The 20802-nt window shown below is 47.2% G+C and overlaps 1 protein-coding gene across 2 annotated transcripts in view; it reads right to left on the reverse strand.

The window, feature by feature from the left end:
• ST3GAL6 (ST3 beta-galactoside alpha-2,3-sialyltransferase 6) overlaps positions 1–19234 on the reverse strand; it is a 74984-nt gene extending 55750 nt beyond the window's left edge. Inside the window, exon 1 of one of the 2 annotated variants that reach the window (XM_019527105.1) lies at positions 19120–19234. The gene's annotated coding sequence lies outside the window, so the exon portion shown is untranslated. Of the gene's footprint in view, positions 1–13460; positions 13590–19119 lie in introns of those variants that run through there. The other variant, XM_019527103.1, reaches the window with a different exon arrangement.
• Between the last annotated feature and the right edge of the window lie 1568 nt (positions 19235–20802).

Here is a 20802-nt window from a genome sequence, read left to right on the forward strand (position 1 = left end):
TTAAATAGGGACATGTTATGCTTTGTTAATTCTGACAGGATAAACTGGCTCTAAGTCAGATGTACTAACATAACTCTCTTTCTGTACAATATTAACCTTTCAAGTGGGGTTAACAGGCCTTCACTCAGAGACCTTGGCTGCTGCCATTCCACAACAAACAAACAGGGACATTCATGCAAGGTTAATCCATACATTTCTCAAACAAGAGAAAAAGAATCAAATAAAAAACAAAGGATTTTGCGGTTGAAATTGCAAGGTTATGCAACATAAAACACAAGACCTATTTGATTTCCTTTGATAGAGAAAGGGTGTTTAGTTCAACTGTCTTATGCTTACCAAGCCATTCTTCCCCATGTGAAAGAAAGGGTTGGTCCTGGCACTGATTTTTGAGCATTTTGCTGTAAGCAAGATGATCTTTTTTTGCCTGCTTTTGATAAAACAAGTGGAAGCAAAAGGGGAGGAAAAACAGTGTAATAAAAAGTGGGGGACAGTATGGCTTTACGTTGGTATGTTGCTCTGACCCTAGCTCACTTTTCTGGTCTGAAACATTACCTGGCAGAAACTCCCTATTTTTCACTGGTTATTTTCAGGCTCAGCAGACTGGATAACCTACTATTAGGAGTAGATGAAAAGACAAAGGATGAGAGAAACATATTAAAAAAAAATTTAGGAAAGCCAAAACTCCTGTTGAGATCCCTGCTGGTGATAATCAGGCATCTTCACTGGTATGCTGGTCTAGACTGGAGCTTACCGGAGGAGAGAATCCTTTACCTGGAGCAGAGATCTACCAGCCTTTTCCCTGGTCCTTCTTTTTAAAGCTCTGACGGGGTGGCAATCACAAGAGACTATGCCCTTCTTCAACAATGAGGCCTAATTTTGCAGTCCAATAATTTTGTTCCATTTTACAGGTTTCCCTCACTTTTTGCGGGTTCTGTATGTGCAAATTCATTCTTATGCAAAGATTCTTTTTATACCAAAAATTCATTATGCGCAAGGTAAATTCACTCTTAGGTGATTGGTGTGGTAGAAGCCTGCAGCCAGCTGCTTTGTGCGGTGCACTGTGGGAGTGACGTGCACCAAAACATAGTCATTTGTAGAAGTACACTGATACATCAGTTCAATATCAGATCACTACCAATATCAAGAAAAACATCTATATCAGATATTGGCCTGCTAGGGCTGATAAATGCTTGTGCTGCATCTAGTTACAGCCCAGCACAGAGCAGAAACCGCAGCATGGAGAGTTGCCTCCAGCTGGTAAGTCAGAAGGGAAGGGGTGGAAGGAAGAGGTGTAGGGGGGCAGATTAACGCCCCCTGGGCAGGTGGCAGGGAAAGGTGCTGCCCAGTGGGGCACTGGAGAGGGAAAGGCATGCAGGACACAGGTATAGCTCATGGGGTGGGGGCAGCTCCCACTGCTGCTTGCACTGATCTGTGTGGTGCAGGTTGGGCTGTAGCTGTGTGGTGGAGCCAGAGCCAGCACTGCACAGCTCTTCTTGGCACGTGCTGGGCTCAGAGCAGGCTCTGGCAGCACTGGGAAGAGGCTGTAGCCACCCCAAATTTTCCTGCAGCTCTTCTCCCAGCCCCATGCCACCACCTGGCATAGCCCCGGCTTTTCCCAGGATTTGGGTGGAGGTGGGGTGGTCAGCTGGGGCTGCGTCACATGGCGGTGCAGATCTGGTAGTGGAAAAATTTGGAGTGGCTGCAGCCTCCTCCCAGTACCACCGGAACCTACTATGAGCCCAGCTCCCAGCAAGCAAAGCCCCGCGCAGCACCAACTCCACCCCGCAGGTGCAGCCCACCCTGTACCGCACAGATCCAGGGGCACATGCCCCCCCATCCCTGACCTCCTGGGGTGCAAGCAGTGGTGGGAGCCACCCCTACCCTATGAGCCAAGCCTCCATCCTGTGCCCCCAGCTGGGCAGTGCCTGCCCCTGACCCCTCCCTCAACGCAGGGGGCATTGATTTGCCTCCCATGCCCCTTCCCTCCCCTCCCCTCTCCCCTTCCACCACGCTGGACTTACCATCTGATGGCAGCTGTATCGGATATCAGATCAGTATCAGCCAATATGCCTCCTTAAATACTGGATATCAGCATCAGCCCCCAAAATATCTATTGGTGCACCCCTAGTCTCCTGTGTGGATCTGTGCTCCTCGCTTGTTGCCTGTGACATGTGTTTCTGTAGTTGCCATCCCCATTAGGGTAGCACCAGCCAATTGCCCATCAAGAATGATGGAGGGAGTAGGCAGGAACGGAGTCCCGTGTCCCCCCACCATCCAAGCCTGCTTCCCACTTCCCACCTGCTGCTTGGGGTCCGGGCCCACTCTGTCACTATGGGCAGATGTGGGGGGTGTGGCGGAGGACTGGGCCCAAGGATGGGGAGAAGCTGACCTGCCACGCTGGTGGGCTACGGGGAAGAGAGCAGACTGCTCCACACCCGCAGGCCTGCTCCCCGCTCTACCTGCATCGGGCCCAAGCCCCACTCCTCCCCTCCCCACTGCCATACCAGCCCGTGTCAGGCCTGCAGGTGGTGGCGATGGAAGAGGGGAGGGGCGGGCCGAGACCAGTGCTGGTGGCCTTGCCTGTGCCCACCTTGTGGCATCCTAACCCCATTCCCCCCCATGCCACTGCCACCACCTCCAAGGAGCAATGGGGAATGGGGGTGAGGCCAACTCCAGTGGCCTCACTTCCCCACGCCATTCTATCGTCACCACTTCCAGGGAGCAGGGCAGGGGGGATGAAGCAAATAAAGCATTATGGGCAGACAGATTAAGCCTTTTATAATATTAGAATTCATCACCACCCTGTGCTTGTGTATACTATCTGCTGTTGATGAGTACCAAAATTGTCTTGTAAAAGTGCTAGAAATGGGTCTGTGGGTCAGTACAGTCAAGGTCTTGGAATGTATCCCTATTTGTTACATTGTAAAGTGGGTTCCCTTTATGCAAAAATCGAGCTATGTGCCATTTTCACACATGTACAGCATAAAGCAAGGGAAACCTGTACTCTCTTCTCATTTATTAGATAGGATTTTAACAGAGTCCTGGGGCTGTACTAGTAGACATAAGTGCTAGCAAAAAAACCACAATTTTTTTGGTCTTTATTTGCCTCTTCTGTCTGCGTTCATTGTTACTGTAATATCTTCTGATCTCTCCTCTACTTCCAACAGCTGAGCTCACAGTTATGGTAGATTTATAGACCTCGACTATTATAACAATATCCCTTTTTTTTCAGCCAATTCTGATTAGCATCAAGTTCTCTGGAGTAGGTTTGAAGTAGAAGTGTTTTAGCAGAAACACTACAAGGAGACCATACATTTGGCACCTAGGGAAGGCTGGCACACATGAAGATTCTTTTAAATTTGCACTGCTGTGATACAAGAAAAGAAGTCTCTCAGACATGCCTGTTTTAGAGGTTATGGAGTGCCAGCAAATTTACAATTAAAAAACTCTGTGAAAGACAACAACAGATAGTGTCAAGATGGCCACACCTATACAGGGGCAAACAGGTTCCTTTTTCACAGGTTTGGGTTATCTGATCAGCTTAACCTAACAAGTCATAGCCGCTTGTTGCCAGGCTTTTGAATGGACAAATCAAGCCTGTTAAATCTGGAGGGATAACGGAAACCATTCTTGCATGCATTTAGTGAGCCAATCCCAGTGAGCAGCAGTAGGCAACCACCAGCTACAATGGTGGAACTTATATTCTTATCCAGTATGGGAGGGGAGTTGCCACAGGATGTTATGGAAGCTGATAGTACAACTGAGTTCAAAAAGGGATTAGACAAGTTTATAGAGAATAGGTCTGTCAAGGGCTATTAAACACAACAGTTAGGGATTTAACCTATTGCTGGTTACAGGACACTGGAGTAGATGGACCTATGGTCTAACCCAGTAATGCTTATGTTCTGTGAACAGAGGACAGTCCAAAGACATTGGAGATAATAAAAAACCACCAATCCTTTCCCATCCATGTGATGACAAAACAGGAGTGAACAGAAGAGGAATTCTAGTCCAAGTGTAGCAGGTAACTGAACTCCTATCCACATCAGCAGGGCACAGGACCTTTTGGAGTTCCCTTGTCAACAGACTTACGTTCAGCTTTGCTGTGATGGTATACAGCAAGCTGCTCTTCACCAAAGGTAGCCAACCTGTAGCACAGGTGCCACAAATGGCATGGGCAGCCACTCTGTGTGGCACATGGCAAACTGGGGAGCATAGTGGCAGACAGGACAGGGAACATCAGATCAGGCAGGGTCACACAGGGAAGGAAGCAGAAAAGAGAGCAACAGATCAGGTAAGGAAAAGCAATTGGAGTGGCACTCAGGAAAGGTCTAGGGCTAACTTGTGGCACGTCTGTCAAAAAGACTGGTCCCTACTTTCAAAGTGTGGCACTAGAAAGGTTGGCATCTGTACAGATTATATTTTGCCTTGTAAGCATAAAAGGTACCTTATACACGAGCAGGGAGGCTGCTCCAATGCACTGTAATTCCAGCGTGTCAGAACAGACTCCATTAATTGAGTCTACTGGAGTGGGGCAATTACTGTGCTCCAGCAGCCTCCTGTGTCTCATGAATCAGCGTCCCCACACTTCAAACTAGTGGCAGGGCACTTTATCTAAAGCTCTGATTAAAGTCTTCCCTCCCCTCCCATGCACACACACTCCTGGAGCACATGTATAAACACCTGAAGTGAGGCTTCAAAAATTCAGTCATATACAGGCAAAGGGTGGGAAACAGGCTGGCATATCTGCTCTCACATCTTAACAAAAAGGTAAATAGCAGCAATGACTTCTTTATATACCCTCAGTCTTGAAACTAGCTCCCTTGCTCCAGCTGCCAAAATTCCAATTCAAATGTATGTTCTTCATTAACTAGCTCAAACCTGAGAAGCTGCCACAGATCCAAAGACTAGAGGAGCAGCAGAAGAGACACTGGCAGCGTCTAGGGCTAAAGGAAAATCCTGTTATTGGATTTGTGACACAAGAGATACCCATACCTATGGTCCTTTCATTGATACCTAACATACACAAACTTTTGGCTACAAAACAGAAGAAAAGCCTCCATCAAACTGAGCAACCCAAGCCTCTCCTCTAGGATCCATGCTCCTTTAAGAAGAACAATACCAAAATATCAAGAGACATTCCCATGTCACACCCAGCAGAAACCCATTGCAGCAGCTGCCCTCTCATTTGCAACTGTTGATACACTGGCATTTCTGACCTTGCAAAACCACGGAAGAAATAACTGGGAACTCAAAACCAATACAAATTTTAAAGATGGCAAAAATGACTGCCTTAGTAACTCAGGGGAGAAATTTCAACCTAGAAATACACTGTATGAACTAATGTCTGACAGCGGTTGGGAGGAGAGAGAGCAGGTAATCAAGACTATAGCAGAATTAGTTGGTGAAAAAAACCCACAATTTTAAGATGGTGGGGGGGGGGCAGAAGGAGTTGAAGGGGGGACAACTGTCACCAACATTCTTTACCTTACTAATTAGTCTTCGAAGCTAATCTATTTTCTTTCCTAATCTATTCTCTTTCCTAGCAGTGGTCCCTCCAGAACAAGAGAAAGATAAAGTTGCAGAACACTACAATAGAAGCTTGCATTGAAAGCATGAATACATTTGGAAAAAAATTATGCTCCAGTACTAACCGCTCAAGATGCTCTGACAGTAGATTCTCACTAAACCCAATTTTGGAAAATGAACAGCATCCCCATTTTAACTACTAGCCAGCCTAAGCAAGTTAAATCAAAACCCAAATCAAAGGTAACATCAACCTTGCAAGACCTAAATATGTTGTATTTTAAAAGGTGCGTACATTTTCCAAATGCGCATGTGGTTTCACTTTCCTCCATGCCAATCTGTGTAAGGACTCCTTTCTTTAAGGCAAAAGATAGGCACCAATAAGCCACTCAAGGATAGACAAGCCGGTGTACACGCAAGGAAAGTTTTCAAGCTATGAAAGAACTGTTACATACAACAGCAAGAATGATGTTAGAAGTATAACATCATCCCTTGAATGCTGTAGGCCAGTGCTTCCCAAACTTTTCCTCAGCATGACTCCATTTATGGCCCCATTTTCTCAGCATGGCCCCTCCCTCCCAACCCACAGCCCCCCACCCCCACTCACTGATACTGTGACCCCATTTGGGGTCACGACCCACAGTTTGGGAACTGCTTTAGGGTATTTTTACAGCATGTATTACTTGTAGAAAAATGAACATGTTAAAACAGTGCTGAAGATTTCAGGAATTAGAGGATGTACAGCAAGGCTACAAATCTGGTTCTAAACAAGAAAAATAATGCAAGCCTTTCATATTTAACCCTCTTAAATTGGCAGCCTTAGAACCCAGAGGGAAGGCACTGATCAGCTTACACCTGCGACTGATCAACATTAAATCCTTTCCTTCCTTACTGTATATTTTATTTTCACTGTAGGACAGTAAAAGATCCAAAACCAACTTTCAACTCAGATTAATGGGACCATACCATTCATTTTTAATTAGAAGATGTCGACAAGACTGTTGCAAAGAAGGACTAACTATTAAGAGCACAGCTGTGTTCATTTTGATTAAAAAAACTTGACCCTGCACTAAAACTACAAACCTTTACATTTTCTAGCTTTCATTTTGCCATAGTCTAAACTTTTTCTCACTATTGCATCAGTCACAAAGGAACGTGCTACTATCTTATTTTCTCCAGAAAAAAATCTTATACATGCAATTAAATGTTTCTGTATCATATGATCCTACAGCTTGGACCTAAGGATCCAGATACAGCAAAGGACATCTCAGGCACCACCCAGGTAAAATTCTGTCTTTTAGATTCATCTACAATGCATGTGGGTAGAAGGGAGATAAGGGGAGAAGGGAGAGTTAGGTGTCTGAGAAAGAGACTTAGGTAAGTCAAAGCAATGGGTGGGGGCTACCACAGTCGATCAACAGACAGACTCTTCTTCAGCATTTCCTTAAATTCTGTGGTTCCCAGAGGCTTTTGTGCCTGCATAGAAATTCTTCCCTCCAAGCCCAGCAGGGGTCACTACTTTCTTTGAATAAGAAAACAATGGAGCTGCCCCCTGCCATTAGCCAACAGTTCAGGAATTAGAGCACTTGCCTTGGATATAGGAGACTTAGATCCTGAGGGGATTTGAAGCCACATGCACTGGCCCAGGAGAGTGACCCAAGTAGCAAGCCATGGGCTAGACTGCAATGAGACCTTTCTCAACCCCCTTTTGTTGAAGCTTTTGCACTTTGTACAGAATACTTGAAAATTTACTGGAGCAAGGACAACTCTCTAGCCTAGGGGTAAAAGCACCCACATGGGAAGAGAGCAGACCTACAGTCAGTCCACTCCCTACTCTGCAGTGCTCCCAGACAGCCTTTTCTTTTTGACAGCTTTTCTTTAAACAGCCTTTGGAGTTTGTCCTCCTCTCAAACTGCTGTTGGATGGGTACACGCAGAGTACTGAGGGAAACAGTGAAAGCATCTACCTGTGCAAATAATGCAACGCAATAACAGCTCTGGAGTTTATTGCTCCTGGGTGCACCATTTGAATGTGCACCCAGGACCACAGCACATAGAGCCGGGTTCAAGCAGCCTGGGATAGCAGGAGGTCTGCAGGAGTCAACCTGCCAGCCTGGGGCTGTGCGCCACCTTGGCTCAGCATGCTGCAGACGGGCTGGCTGGGGCACAAGGGTGCTCCAGTGTGGGGCTAGCCAGCAGGCACCCCCACACTGAAGCATCCTCATGCCCCAGCCATCCGCATAAGCATCAACACTTGCGCTGCTGGGCAGTAAAAAAACTCCACAGCAGGACAGTACTTGTATTTACAGGCACCATCCTGTTGCAGAGTTTATTAGTTTACTCCAGCCTAACTGCCCTGCCCATGTAGATGCCAGGATGTTTAGTGCTGAGCTAATTAGTCAACTTTGCAATAAACATTTCATGTAGACATGCCCAGTAGCTCCTATTGGAGGCAACAGAGCATAGTGCATAAACCCCAAGGCAAACTGCAGCCTATATTCCAGCCATCCAAAATAGGACACAGGTTTCCCTTGCTTTATGCCGGCAGGTTCTGTATGTGTAAATTCACTCTTACGCAATGACCCTTTTTATATAAAAAAATTGTTATATATGAGGTAAATTCACGCTTATATGATAGGTGTGGTGGAAGTCTGCAGTCAGCTCCTCTGTGCAGTGCATTGTGGGAGTGACGCACACTAAAATACAGTCTCCTGTGTGGGTCTGTGCTCCTCGCTCGGTATCTGCGACGTGTTTCTGTAGTTGCCATCCCCACTATGGTAACATTCACTGCCACCCTGTGCTTGTGTGTACTGTCTGCTGTTGGCGAGTACCAAAATTGTCTTGTAAAAGTGGTAGAAATGGGTCTGGGAGTCAGTACAGTTGAGGTCTTAGAACGTATTTGTTACATTGTTAAGTGGGTTCCCTTTATGCACATTTGAATTATGCACCATTTTCCAGGAACACGTGTACAGCATAATGCGAGGGAAACCTGTAGTTAAAATCTTTTGAAATGCAAACCCAGTTTTCCTCAGAACAATCTCTTTGTTAGCCAAGGATCAGTCTGACCTGGCAAAAATAATGTAGGACTTGAATTCCACTTCATTTTAAAAATGGAGTCGTACTTTAGCAAAATTCACTATAAGCAGGTTTTACCCTATCAGCCATAAATGTCTGCCCATTTCTCCATCAACCAGAAGCCTCTGTATCCAACATCACACCTATTCCAGTTCCAGCTCTGATAGAAGTTTCCCCACCCCACCATCCTGTTGATACCACAAACCTCCCTTAGCGCAGAAAACCTATACATGGCCAATAAATTGATTTTTGTTGTGCAGTGGTGTGGGGCTTGTCAATATTTGCCTTAAATATTGTTTTAGGGCATAGAGCAAACCTTTAAACTTTGAAAACCTATGTAATACTGACCAGAGCATCACATTAGGACAAGAATCTGTAAGCCTAAAGTGATATTTTGTAATACAACCAGGCTTTCCAAAGTTTGCAGGACTGTGTTATCTACACAGAAATGTATTTACATATACGAATGCCTGAAGTCAGATATCTAAATACTATTTTTAAGGCATTAGCTGATTTAGGCATCAGATATTATTCATTCAAGTTTGAAAAATAAGGCCCTGAATGATAATCTTACAGAATATTTACTGTGTAATGGGTTTGTGAAGTCTGAAAAATGAGTTTCTTTAAACAGGCCATTCAGGCTCAAATTTCAAATATAAAAATTAAGTTTTATATTGGTGTAGAGGTTTTCTTGACTTCTCTAAACTGCCAAACAGTAAGCACAAAAATGTAAACACTCCCTTCCAGTATCTAGAATCCAAAGGTTTCAGCAGCTCATTAGAGCAGAAACAAGAAATAAAGCTGACTATTATATTTCACTGCCCAAGCTAAAGCATAATACAAGGGTTTTTTTTAAAAGCACAAATGATGACAAGTACTATTTTTAAGAGGAGTTCTTAATAACAGTTCCATGACTCAAAAACTTTACATGATAACCTACTTAACAAAGTACCCAATATGAAATATGATTTGGGGTCAAAAAGAATGGTAAAAGCTACCCGTGAGGTATGATGATGAGTGGTCATTATGCTGGAGAGGAAGCCATTGTCCAGGTGTTTGTTAGGAAAGATGTATAGCCTAACAAAGTTTTATTAGTTTACAGGCTATAATGTTGAGCTATAAGGGTGCCTATACACATCAGAGCAGACTCTATTGATAAAGTCTGCTGGAGTGTTCCAATTGGAATGCTCTGGAGTGCTACGGCATCTTGTATATTGTGCCCCACGTTTCACAATGGCCAAGGGAGCACTTTAACTAAAGCTTGTTGGGCGAGCTCTAGTTAAAGTGCCCCTGTGGCCATTGTGAAACACAGGAACACTAAATACAAAAGATGCTGCAGCATTTTAATTAAAGAGGCTCCCGAGAGCTGCTCTAATTAAAACACCGCTCCCCCACCCTGGAGCACATGTACAGGCAACCTAAGAGATTTAATTTAACAGTGCTACCATGGCCCCTTCACTATGGAAGTCATAGTTTTTAGAATGTGATAACAAATACATCCTGAAGACGACAACCACCTCTCTGGTGCACTCATACTTGAGAAACTATAGTGCAGCAGGGTTTACATACATTAGCTGAATGGCTGTTCACTCAGTGTGTAGGAGGGCTGCGGTCTGTCAAACAACATTAAGCAAAGTCATATAGACCATAACTAGGGGCACAGTTGGGGAAGGATTCACTAGAAATAACAGCATTGCCTCAGCTGCTCTGTTAAAAATACACCTGGCAGAACTTGATCATATGAAAGGTTCAGGTATCCTCTGAACTTCTCAAGGAACATTCTGGTGATGTTGGCAAGGTGCTAAAAACTGAGATTTAAACTTAGCACCAGTTTCTCAGCTGGTGAAAATCACTACAGCCCCCTAGAAGGGAATGTTGTGGAACACTTATGAAGACAGCATGACCTGATGACCAGCCCTGCCCCTAGATTGGATACCTGATCATCATTACTTGGTGTCTTAACTGCTAACTATTGCATCTTAAAGGTGATACTCCATTATCTTAAACTTCCATTAAATAATGCTGCTTCAATTAAGTATGCTTTAACTTGGGCTTGGATTGTGAGGTTCACCTAATTCCATCCCCTAGGCTTTTTTTTTTTCTTTCCTGTTAAATTATCTTACTTCAGAAATACTTTTTGACCACTCTCTCTATTAGCAGAACAAAGCTGAGGGGATTTTCCCACTGCTAGCCACATGATTTAAAGAAACTGCAACTAAATGATCCTATGACCCCAGCTGACTTCCTGCCCTTCGGGCGGGCGGGGGCTGGACTTGATGATCTCCGGAGGTCCCTTCCAGCCCTAGTGTCTATGAAATCTATGAAAGAGACCAAAGTCTTTCTACAACTGAACTGAGAAAAGGACAGTTTATAGATTCAGAATGAAACAAATAAGCTTTTTAAAGGTCTGCCATAGCTTATCTACTGAAAGTTTCCTTTATTTTCACAAGGACTAGAACCGTGGTTACAGTAAGTTAAACCTCTGCAGAAAGCTAAGGCCTCTAGCCCCTCTTACGCCAAAGAAAGCTTTCTGCTGGCTAACAGTGAAAAAAACAAGCTGAGTTTTCCAGCTGAGAACATTTGCTTTTTAATAATCTGATTTTGTATCAACATGTTTCTTTTAAATAAGAGCTTCATTGTTATCATCTCCTTGCCACTGCTTCTCCTATTCTGGGCCCATATAGAGCCCTCCCTTCTCCAGTGAGTCTAAGTTAGTGCTAGTTTGACTTATGCAGGCCTTTCCCAAGGCTCCTTTGAGTCCTGAGAAGCTGGGAATAAGACTAATATGCTGTGTTCCAGCTTCATCCCTATGCCAGGGCCTGAGAGCAGAGACAGCATACAGCCTTTATTTATACCAGCTGTACACAAGCAAGCAAGCCTCTCTACAGAAGGGATATTCTCAAGAGGATGCACTTTAATGGTCTTTTTTGTGGCCAGCAGGATGTAAAGGAGGAGCCTTAGTGTAAATGAGACAGGCCTGCAATGTTGCTCAGGAAACCTTATTTTTATTTTTTAAATTAAAGTATCAACTGGTTCCCTTACTCATAAGAGCTCTCCTAATAAGATGCACTTTAAAGGAATTAAAAAGGTGTCCTTGCTTTAAGATAGTAGACGGCAGGAATCATGGGTCTGAAATACTTTTTGAATGCTTGAAAACACAGTGAGTTGAGAGGTGGCAGTACGGCTGCTCCAACTGCCTGTGCAGTGCTCCCATTACATCAAATACCCCACTAACCTTACACTACCCTATGTTTCTCCAGAACACTACAACTGTTTGGAAACAGTTACAAGTGTTTGCCCTGAAGGCACCCAGGTGTATGCTGTACTATGCACTGAGCTAGGAGCTAAGAGAGTGAGACTTCAAAAGGTAACTTGCAAAGAAAACCAATTGAATTCATGCCTTGTTTTTTCCTTATTTTTCCACACAAAAGGGCAGGCTGCATGGGGGTGGGTTGTGGGTGTGTGTGTGGGTGGGTGGAATGGGATAAGACGACAAAATGTGTTTAAGCATTCGAAATTCTACCCCGCTTTCCTATGAATAACTAGAAAAATAGTAGTTGTACTGTATGCCACTGCAGATACCCCTTGAATTGAAAAGAGAAGATTTTTTAGAACTTTTTGCTACATATATAACTCATATGTACAAGAGCTGGGAGGAAAGCTTTGAAAGCTCTTTTGTTATAAATCAGTTACTCCTCAAATTAGGAGTTTCCAATCCACATTTTAGGCCCTCTTTGTGACATTTCTAACAAAGAAGTAAAAGGCCACAGACACAAGAGCTGGACAAGTTTAATTTATGGCATGGATTTAAATTAATCTAATTAAACCAGGGCAAACCCATTCACAGAAAATTTCTGTGCAACAGTGGTTTGTTTCAAGTACAGGCAACCCCCACTTAGCACTCCTAATGCTTGGTTTTTCAGGAGCCAGTTAAGTGAAATGAGCATTAAATGAAACCGAAAGTATTTGACAACCCAAGATGGTGACCCCCATTGTTTTTATGACCCAGAATGGTGACCGTGAGCCTTATAACAAAACTCACCAAGCGCTAAGTGAAATCAGGTATCAATTTCAAATGAGGGCTACAGGGAAATAGCGCTAAGTGAAACAGAGTTAAGCGGAGGCTGCCTGTAAGCTCAAGCAATTTTAAGTGATTTGTGGCTGTGACAGTCCAGGAAACGTGTGAGAGGCAAGAGTTTTTTATTGGATCAACTGAATTGTCTGGGATGGGTTTAGACAAATAAACTCTTGCCAATTAAGCTTAAACTCCTTCCTAACAGGCTGAAGCCAGTGTTCCCAGATTTTTTTTGGACCAATGGGCCATGGTCAACCATCAACATTTCACAGACCAACTCATACGTTCAGCGTCAAGCTTTTCACTGAGCACATTAATAGGTGTTTGGGGTCCAGTGTGACCTGTGGAGCGGGGATAGATCACTTACTGTACCCTGGTAGGTCACAATTTGGGAATCACTGGTTTATGCTAAACTTGAGTTTTTATTTCAATTAAATCTCCCATACTTTTCCTTGCAAAGACAGCTTTGCAAAATATTAAATAGAATAAAAGGCCTGGACTAAAAGGAACAAGGTGCTAAACTAGAGGCAATCCTCCACATAGTCCTTTGTCTCAAGGAACTCTCTAAGGATATGGATGTTCAAACAATTTTCTGTGGGGCTAAAGGGGACAGGGATTTGCTACACATCAGCTGTTCCATGGTTACTGTCCAAATGCATGCTTCTAACCCACAGTAAGCAAAAGCAAAGCTATAATAACTGATTCCTCTTCAATAAATGGTAAGTGGAACCTTAACCAAAGCAGGTTAGCTCTCAAGAATAGCATAGATGGAGTAACAAACAGACCAGTGGGGCCTGTGCCCAGGGGCCCTGCTTGTGGCTCACTTCTCAGTGGCAGGGAAGCAAAGGTCACGTTTTAAACTTGACGTTGGTTTTGTCTCTGTACTGGTAGGCAGCGAGTGGAAGAGCCACCAGGGCCACTCAGCTGTGGAGACAAAAATGGTGCCAGCATTAAAACCACAGCTTTCACTTCCCTGCCAATGAGGACTGAGCTGCAAGCATGGCCTCTCCACCAATCAGCAATGGGGGGGAGGCTAGGGGAAAACTGCAAGATTAAAAAGGTGCTGCTGTGCATGTGGCCAGGAGCACAGCAGGGTAGCCTAGCCAGCTCCCTGCAGGTCAGTCTAATGGGGGAAGGGGCATGGGGCAGACAGATTGAGGCCCTCACAGTGAGGGAGTCAGTGGGGCAGGGAGAGGAAGAGCTGCCCAGACAGGGCAATTAGTGGGATCCAGGGCTGAGGCGGGGAGCAAGACAGAGCTACAGATGGCTCACCCAGGGGGCGTGAGGCAGGGTGGTTCCTCACTGCTGGGTGCACCCCCCCAGAGGAGACATGGGGTGCATGTGTCCTCCCAGATGTGTGCAGGGTAGATGCAGGCTGATTGTTGTGGGCTTGGGGCTCTCCACCCTGCTGCCTTTCCCTTGGGAGCCTTGTGCTAGTTGTGTGGTCCCTGCCCATCTGGCAGCAGTGGGGGTGGCGAGTTGTGCCTCCTGTTGCCAGGCAGGCAGGGGACACATGGCTGGCACAGGGCTCCTGGGGCAACGGCAGCAGAGCAGGGAGCCCCAAGCCCACAGCAGGCAGCCTACATCCACGCTTGCCCCCACTCGGTTTCACTCTAGTTAAAAGCATCCCCAACACTTAAAAATGGTAGCAGCAGCACTTGAACTAAAGCTCATTCAACAAGCTTTAGTTTAAGTGCCTGTATACTATCAATATTAACCAAGAAAGTCTTTATTGGTGCACCCTTAATAACTTCAAATGAGAATTAGTCTCCCTATGGGAAGGGACTCTCTGAAAAAGCTGCCAAGTCCAGTCAAATGAACACACTGCAAATCCAAGTCTGTAATATCCACCAACTCCCAAGCACTTGATTTCACTTCAAGGACTAGTTTGACTTCAGTAAGAATTGAGGATACTCAGCACCTTACACAGAACTGATTGAACTCTGCAGGTTCAGGCCTGACATCAACATGTTGAAGTACTAATGGGGAAATTATTTATGAAATCATTGTACTTGGGCTTAAGTGCATTCAAGGGAACCATGTTTTAATTTTATTTAATCCAATGACTGAAAAACAAATATTTTACCTTTCAGAACATCCTGAATCAACACTGCTACCTCTGGAAACTAATACTGCAAATACTAAATGTACTCAAACGATTATACTAACAATACATGAAAAACTGGTTAATTCCATCTGGGCGGCATGGGGAAGGGGGCTCCCTGATGCTGCATGCACCCCCCGAGGGAGGCATGGGGGGCATGTGCCCTCCCATATTTGTGCCCAGGGTGAGGGTGAACTGCCTGCTGTGGGCTCGGGGCCAGGGGACACACCAGCCTCTTCCCAGCAGGGGGGGCCGGGCCAGGGCTGAGTGTGGGGTAGACAGTGATGGCACTGGGAATGGTGGCTACGCGAGGGCTGGGTAGGGATAATTTTGGGGTGGCCACAGCCCCCCAAGCCTCCCCACAGCCCCTGCTTGGGGCACTATACTCTGCTGCCTTTCCCTAAGGAGCCTTGAGCCAGCCACATATCCCTTGCCTGCCCCACCAGGGGGAGCTCCCAAGGGAAAGGCGGCAGAGCAGTGCCCCGAGCAGGGGCAGTGCTGGGAGAGAGTGGGGGCTTGGGGAGCTGTTGCCACTCCAGTATTCCCTGTAGCCCCCCCCACAGAGTCACTGTTCCCAGCCCTGCCCCCCTGCTGGGAAGAGGCAAGCACAGCCCCTGGCTCCAAGCCCACAGCAGGCAGCCCACCTTTACCCACACACAAATCTGGGAAGGCACATGCTCCCCATGCCTCCCTCAGGGGTGTGCACAGCAGCAGGGAGCCACTTGCCTTCCCTGCACATCCGAGACAAGCCGCCCACAGCTGCAACCTGCCCCAGGGTCACATTCACTGCCCTGGGTGGGCAGTGCCTGCCTGCCTGCACCCCACTCTCTCCCTCACTGTGGGGGCCTCAATCCACACCCCCCATGCCCCTTCCCCCCACAAGTTTACCGGTAGAGCACTGCTCTCCAAGCTGCCCAACTGCATTCCCAGCTGCATGTATGGTGGTTATGCGCATGCACACAGCATTTATTGGTGACATTATTGGCTACGTTGGCCAAAAAAAAAAAAGCCGACAGCCAATAATGTTAATTTCCCTTTTACTGGTGCCAATCCAACGTGCCTCCAATTTTGTGTTTGCCCAGGGCCTCAATAACTCTTAATTTGCCTCTGATTAGGATACATTATTGTAGTTTCACCATCATGAGGTAAGAAGCATGCTGAGGCAATTATAACTGAGCAGTGACGTTCCAATCCTTTTACTGCTGTTTTTATGTCCATACCCTGAGACTGTAATGATATTCCCCAGGAATTAAAACTTCCTGCAAGCCTTGCCACCTTCCTTCCAAAGTGCAGGGAGCCACCCTCTGACCTTGGTTTCTTAGAACAGAAACATGGGGCAATGTATTAAAAAAAGAAAAAGAAGAACCAGGACCATAAGCTGACAAAAACAAAACAATGCATCAGGTACCTTCTAGATCTCTGGAGAAGAGGACAAGAGAGGGCAAACCGCTTGTAATGAGATTAGTTACATTAGCTAACTGTGACAGGAGTATCTCTACTAGAGTCCTTCTATTGGTGACTCCACCCTCCTGTTATGGGCCAACCACCTGCTTACTTGCCTGCCATGCCTTGATCTTAATTGATTAATTAATTGTTGTAGTTAGCAGGAAACTTCCCACTTTATTTGCCCCAGTGCCAGGGGGCGCTATCTGCAGCTCCTTTTCCTCCCCTACACTGCAGCCCAAGCCTTGCAGATGGTACTGACATGGTTTTGACCTGGATCTTGCTGTAATTTGGCCCTCTCCCCAACTTCCCTGGGCTTCTCACCACCCCCTCACTCTGGGGGCTGGGGCCAGTGCACCCAAAATGCCGTGCCCTCTCTGGTGCCAGGGTCCCCACACTACCATGGAGCCCCTATGAGGCCTCCTCCAACCCCTAATAGCCTCACCCAGTCCTCTGGTATTATAAACCTACAAAACAAAAAAACCTCAAGCCCCTGGGCTATAATAAAAAATCTAAGTTGTCTGGCTAACCATCATTTAGATCCCCACCAGGGAATTCTCTACCCCGTATCCGCAAACAGAAGCTGCTCATGCCATCAGGCTTCTCTACTCTGCTGGCTCCAGCAGAGCTCCTTCTCCCTTAGCTACTAGCAGAGAACTACTCTTCTGGCCTCACTCCTGGGGTTTATATATGCCAGGCCCTGCCCCTTCCTGTCAGCTGACTCCCCAGCAGTTCCCCTAGCAACCCACACCTGTGCCTCTGCTCTGACAGTAGCAGGCACCTTAGTGTCCTGCTACACTAGCGCACAGCAGCATGCACTTATACAGTAAACACTATAAAAAAACTGAACAGAACAGGCATTACCAGAATGGACAGGACCCTAATTTTTTTCCTGCAGTAGTGGAGGAACAAGTAGTTTCATAAGATCGTCCAGAAACCATAAATGTGCTACAAACAACTCTGCTTGCTGATGTTAAGCAGTGTGTGACGGAGGCAGCTGCATGCTGTTATCTTTAGTGTCAGCTGTTACCAAGTGCACTTCCTGTGTCCAGTGTCCCTCAAGAACATACAATGGCTTCCTGAGCCTATTTCCCCAGCAGGCAGTTGGTGATAACAGGAAATTTATCTTCCTCTAACTGGAAGTTGCACAGAACTTCTAAAAAATCCACTTATACTACTGTGTGGCCCACTAGGTGTGAGATATACCAAAGGATAAAGAGCATAGCTTCTTTGGATGCTCCTGTTAAGAGGCATCACTCAAAAAGTAGCCATCTGTTTGAACAGGGTTAACTGGTAACCCAAGTTGGATGACTAACTTTGTAGAGAGATGTTTCTTCAGGTATTGACTGACTGCCTTTGACAAAGCCACAGGCAGTGAATTTAGCTAAGTTTCTTTGTTGGCGTGGGATTCTCCACACATAAGCAAGAAAGAAAAATAGCTTAAATGTCAGAAGGAAGCATAAAAAAGGGCGTGAGTAGGTCCAGTGACCCACCTAATCTACCATACCTTTTGTAAACACACTAGCTCCCCAGTAAGGGGACACCATCTGTTCCCTAAAACCTTTTGAATTCTACTTGTTTGGGGGTGAGGGGTAAAAAAACCCAACCAAAACACACATTTCCCTTGCAAATAGAATCATAATGAAGTCAGAATGGAAGGGACCTCCAGAGGTCATCTACTCCAACCCGTTGCCTGAAGCAGGACCATCCCCATCCAAACCATCCCATACACCCATAATCTAAATTCTGCATAAGACTACCTGCAACCCCAGACACAAAGTACATTGGAGTGACTGTACCCTGTGTTTTGTGAAAGAAGACTTTAAGATACACAACCTTCACCTAAGAGATATGGTACACACTATCAAATACTCTTGTGATATGATCTTATAACTTCTGCCAAGTTGTCCTACGTCCGGATAGCTCATTTAGGTGAACCAGCCCTGAACTGCTGGCAGGTGTACAACTGGCGTTCTATTTGAGCAACACAAATTGCTTTCAGCAAGATAAAGTACTGTATGGACATCGACTATGCATTGAACACAACAGATGGCATTAAAATAAAGTCATGCATGAGAATAAAGTGCATTTCCAAAAACAGTCAAAGCTAACTGATAACAAAAACAGTCAAAAAGTAACTGAATATGAAAACAGTATAAAGATATGGATCCACCCATCAAGGTCTAGTCTGGGGAGCTAAGACCTGAGGAACTGCATTTGATGGCATAGGGAAATTGCTGGGGGGGGAGGCAGGTGGGCTGCATCTACAGCAGTGCTTCTCAGTCTGTCTGAGATTTGAAGCACCCCTCCTTCAACTCCAGACACCCCTCCCCAGCTGTCACTGGGGGGGGGGGGGGGAACACGACACACACTAAAGCAATCCTTCTGGTGCAAATGGCACCAACGTTTGAGAGCTGTGGGTGCCTGCCTAGAAGTTCCCGGGTAGAAGGGCTTGTGAATCCCCAAGTTGCAGCTAGGGAAATGTAGGTTAGATGCGAGGAAAAACTCTCTCCCGGAGCACCGGAGCAGGCTGCCACGCGAGGCGGTGGGACCGCCACCCTTGGAAGTATGTAAGACCCGGGCGGACAAAGCCTTGGGGGGGCCGATGTAGCTGGGGCCGGTCCTGCTCTGAGCCTGCCTAGGGCCCCCCACCCCCCCTGTCTCTGGTGGCGCTGGCGGCCCCCTCGCCAGGCTCCCCCGGGCCGGCGGGGCCTGGCTGGGACGCAGCCACCCTGCCCCGCGGCCGGATCCCATTTCGCCGCGGGCCCTGGCAGGGGGGTTTCCTGAGGGCTGAGGAGCCGGGGTGCGGGGGCACTCACCTGCCTGCTCTGCAGCCGAGAGGGTCCCCGGCCCGCGGTGGGTCTCTCTCTTCTTCCCCCGGTGTCGCCCGCGCTCACCGCTGTCGGCGGGCCGCCTCCGGCTCCGCAGCTGCTCTGGTGGCGCGTGTGCGCCCTGCCCCCCTGGGCTCGGCTTCCGCCCCCCGCCCGCGCCCGCAAGGCTGCGAGTGCGAGGCTGCAGTCGCTTCCGCGCCACAGCAGAGGCAGGGGCAGGGGCAGGGGCAGGGGCAGCCGCCTCCAGGGAGCGGGAGACGTGGGACCAAACGCCCCCGCCGGCAGCCCTGCGCCGCTTGGTCTCGCCCGGACCCCGCCCGTTTCCAGGCCCGAGGTTCTAGCTGTAAAAGCCGAGCTCGGCGGTCAGGTCTAGACGGGGCAGGCACCCCGCATCCAAGCGGGCATCCCTCCCACCTGCAAGCCCCCGGCCTTGGGGTTCACATGCCCCCAGCCTCGCTGGCCTCTTCTGCCTTCAAAAGCAGCGCCTGCTCTGGCACTCAGCGCCTCGGGCGCTCCTTTTAACCTCCCCCACCCCTTTTTTTGGTTGGCAAGAGCAGTTCAAGGTACTGCCTATGCTGGTCCAAAAGGCTCTGCTCCACCAAGGCGGAGGCTGATCTCCAGCTTTAGCAGCTGATAGACAGTGTCCCAGCAGATAGGTCACAAAGGCCATTTGTTTGCATAGGATGTGCCTTGTGTTGTGTCTGGGTCGCCTGCCTAGCTTTAGTAATACCTCAGACAAAGGATTTGTGTGGGGTGGTTTGCACAGGAATAAAACCCTGCCTCCGACAGGCGGCTGAACTAGTTTGTACCCGATGGTTTGAATAGGGATGATCCTGCCTGAGGCAGGCAGCTGGACTAGATCAGTGGTTCTCAACCTTTCTTGTACCAGGACCCACTTGTCAACGCTGATGGCCAGTCCCAACCCAGTGCCTCTCACTCCCAACCCGCTGCCACCTGCCCCCCGCCCCCCAGTGTGTGGGGCAGGGGTGAATATGTGAGGCAAGGGGGGCCCCAAATAGCCCCCTGTAGGCTGGAGCTCTGCCGGCCCACAAGGGAAAAGCCACAGTTTCCCACCATTTTCTCCTTTAAAAGAGAAACTATTTTAAAAGTTTGTTCCTGACCCTGTTGCCCCTAGGATTCCTTTTACCAGAGACCCCAAGGACTGACATGGGTCTCGTCCAATTTGGTATCAAGTGAACTTTTAATAGTAACCCCTAGGCTTATTAGAAGTATTCTTCCTTGCAATACGACCTGGCAAGAGGTTCCTTCAGGTGTTACAGCAGCAACCTTCGGTGGTACCAGCCTCAGATCCTCTGCTGGGTGTGCGGGATGTTAGTTTCTGGATTCCTTGTTGTTCAAACAAGAAGTCCAAAGCTGCTCCTGTCTCCCCAGGGTGGCAGCACAGAACACACATGCTCCTTTGTTTGGCCATCACTTCTGTAACTTCTCTCACCCCAAAGTGTCCAATCCTCTGGCGCTGTGCTAAGCATTCCTTATATAGTGCACCAATCCCCTGGCACTGTGCCAGCCACATTCCTAATAGGGAAACGGCTGCCCCTTGCTTGCCCAGAGCCCAATCACAGCACTCACACCTCCCAGTGCCACAGGGGGCGCTCTGTCCAATTGTGTTGCTTAGTTCTGGGAAGGCCTGGACTATAGCTAAAAGCCTTAGCATAACTCAGTTTGCCTGCTACACTCCCCTCCTTGATGCCCCGAAATACGATGACATCACACAGACATTGGTTGACC

The sequence above is a fragment of the Gavialis gangeticus genome, unplaced genomic scaffold (genome assembly GCF_001723915.1).
Source record: "Gavialis gangeticus isolate Ggan-Ray unplaced genomic scaffold, GavGan_comp1, whole genome shotgun sequence".
NCBI classification, from domain to species: Eukaryota; Metazoa; Chordata; order Crocodylia; family Gavialidae; genus Gavialis; species Gavialis gangeticus.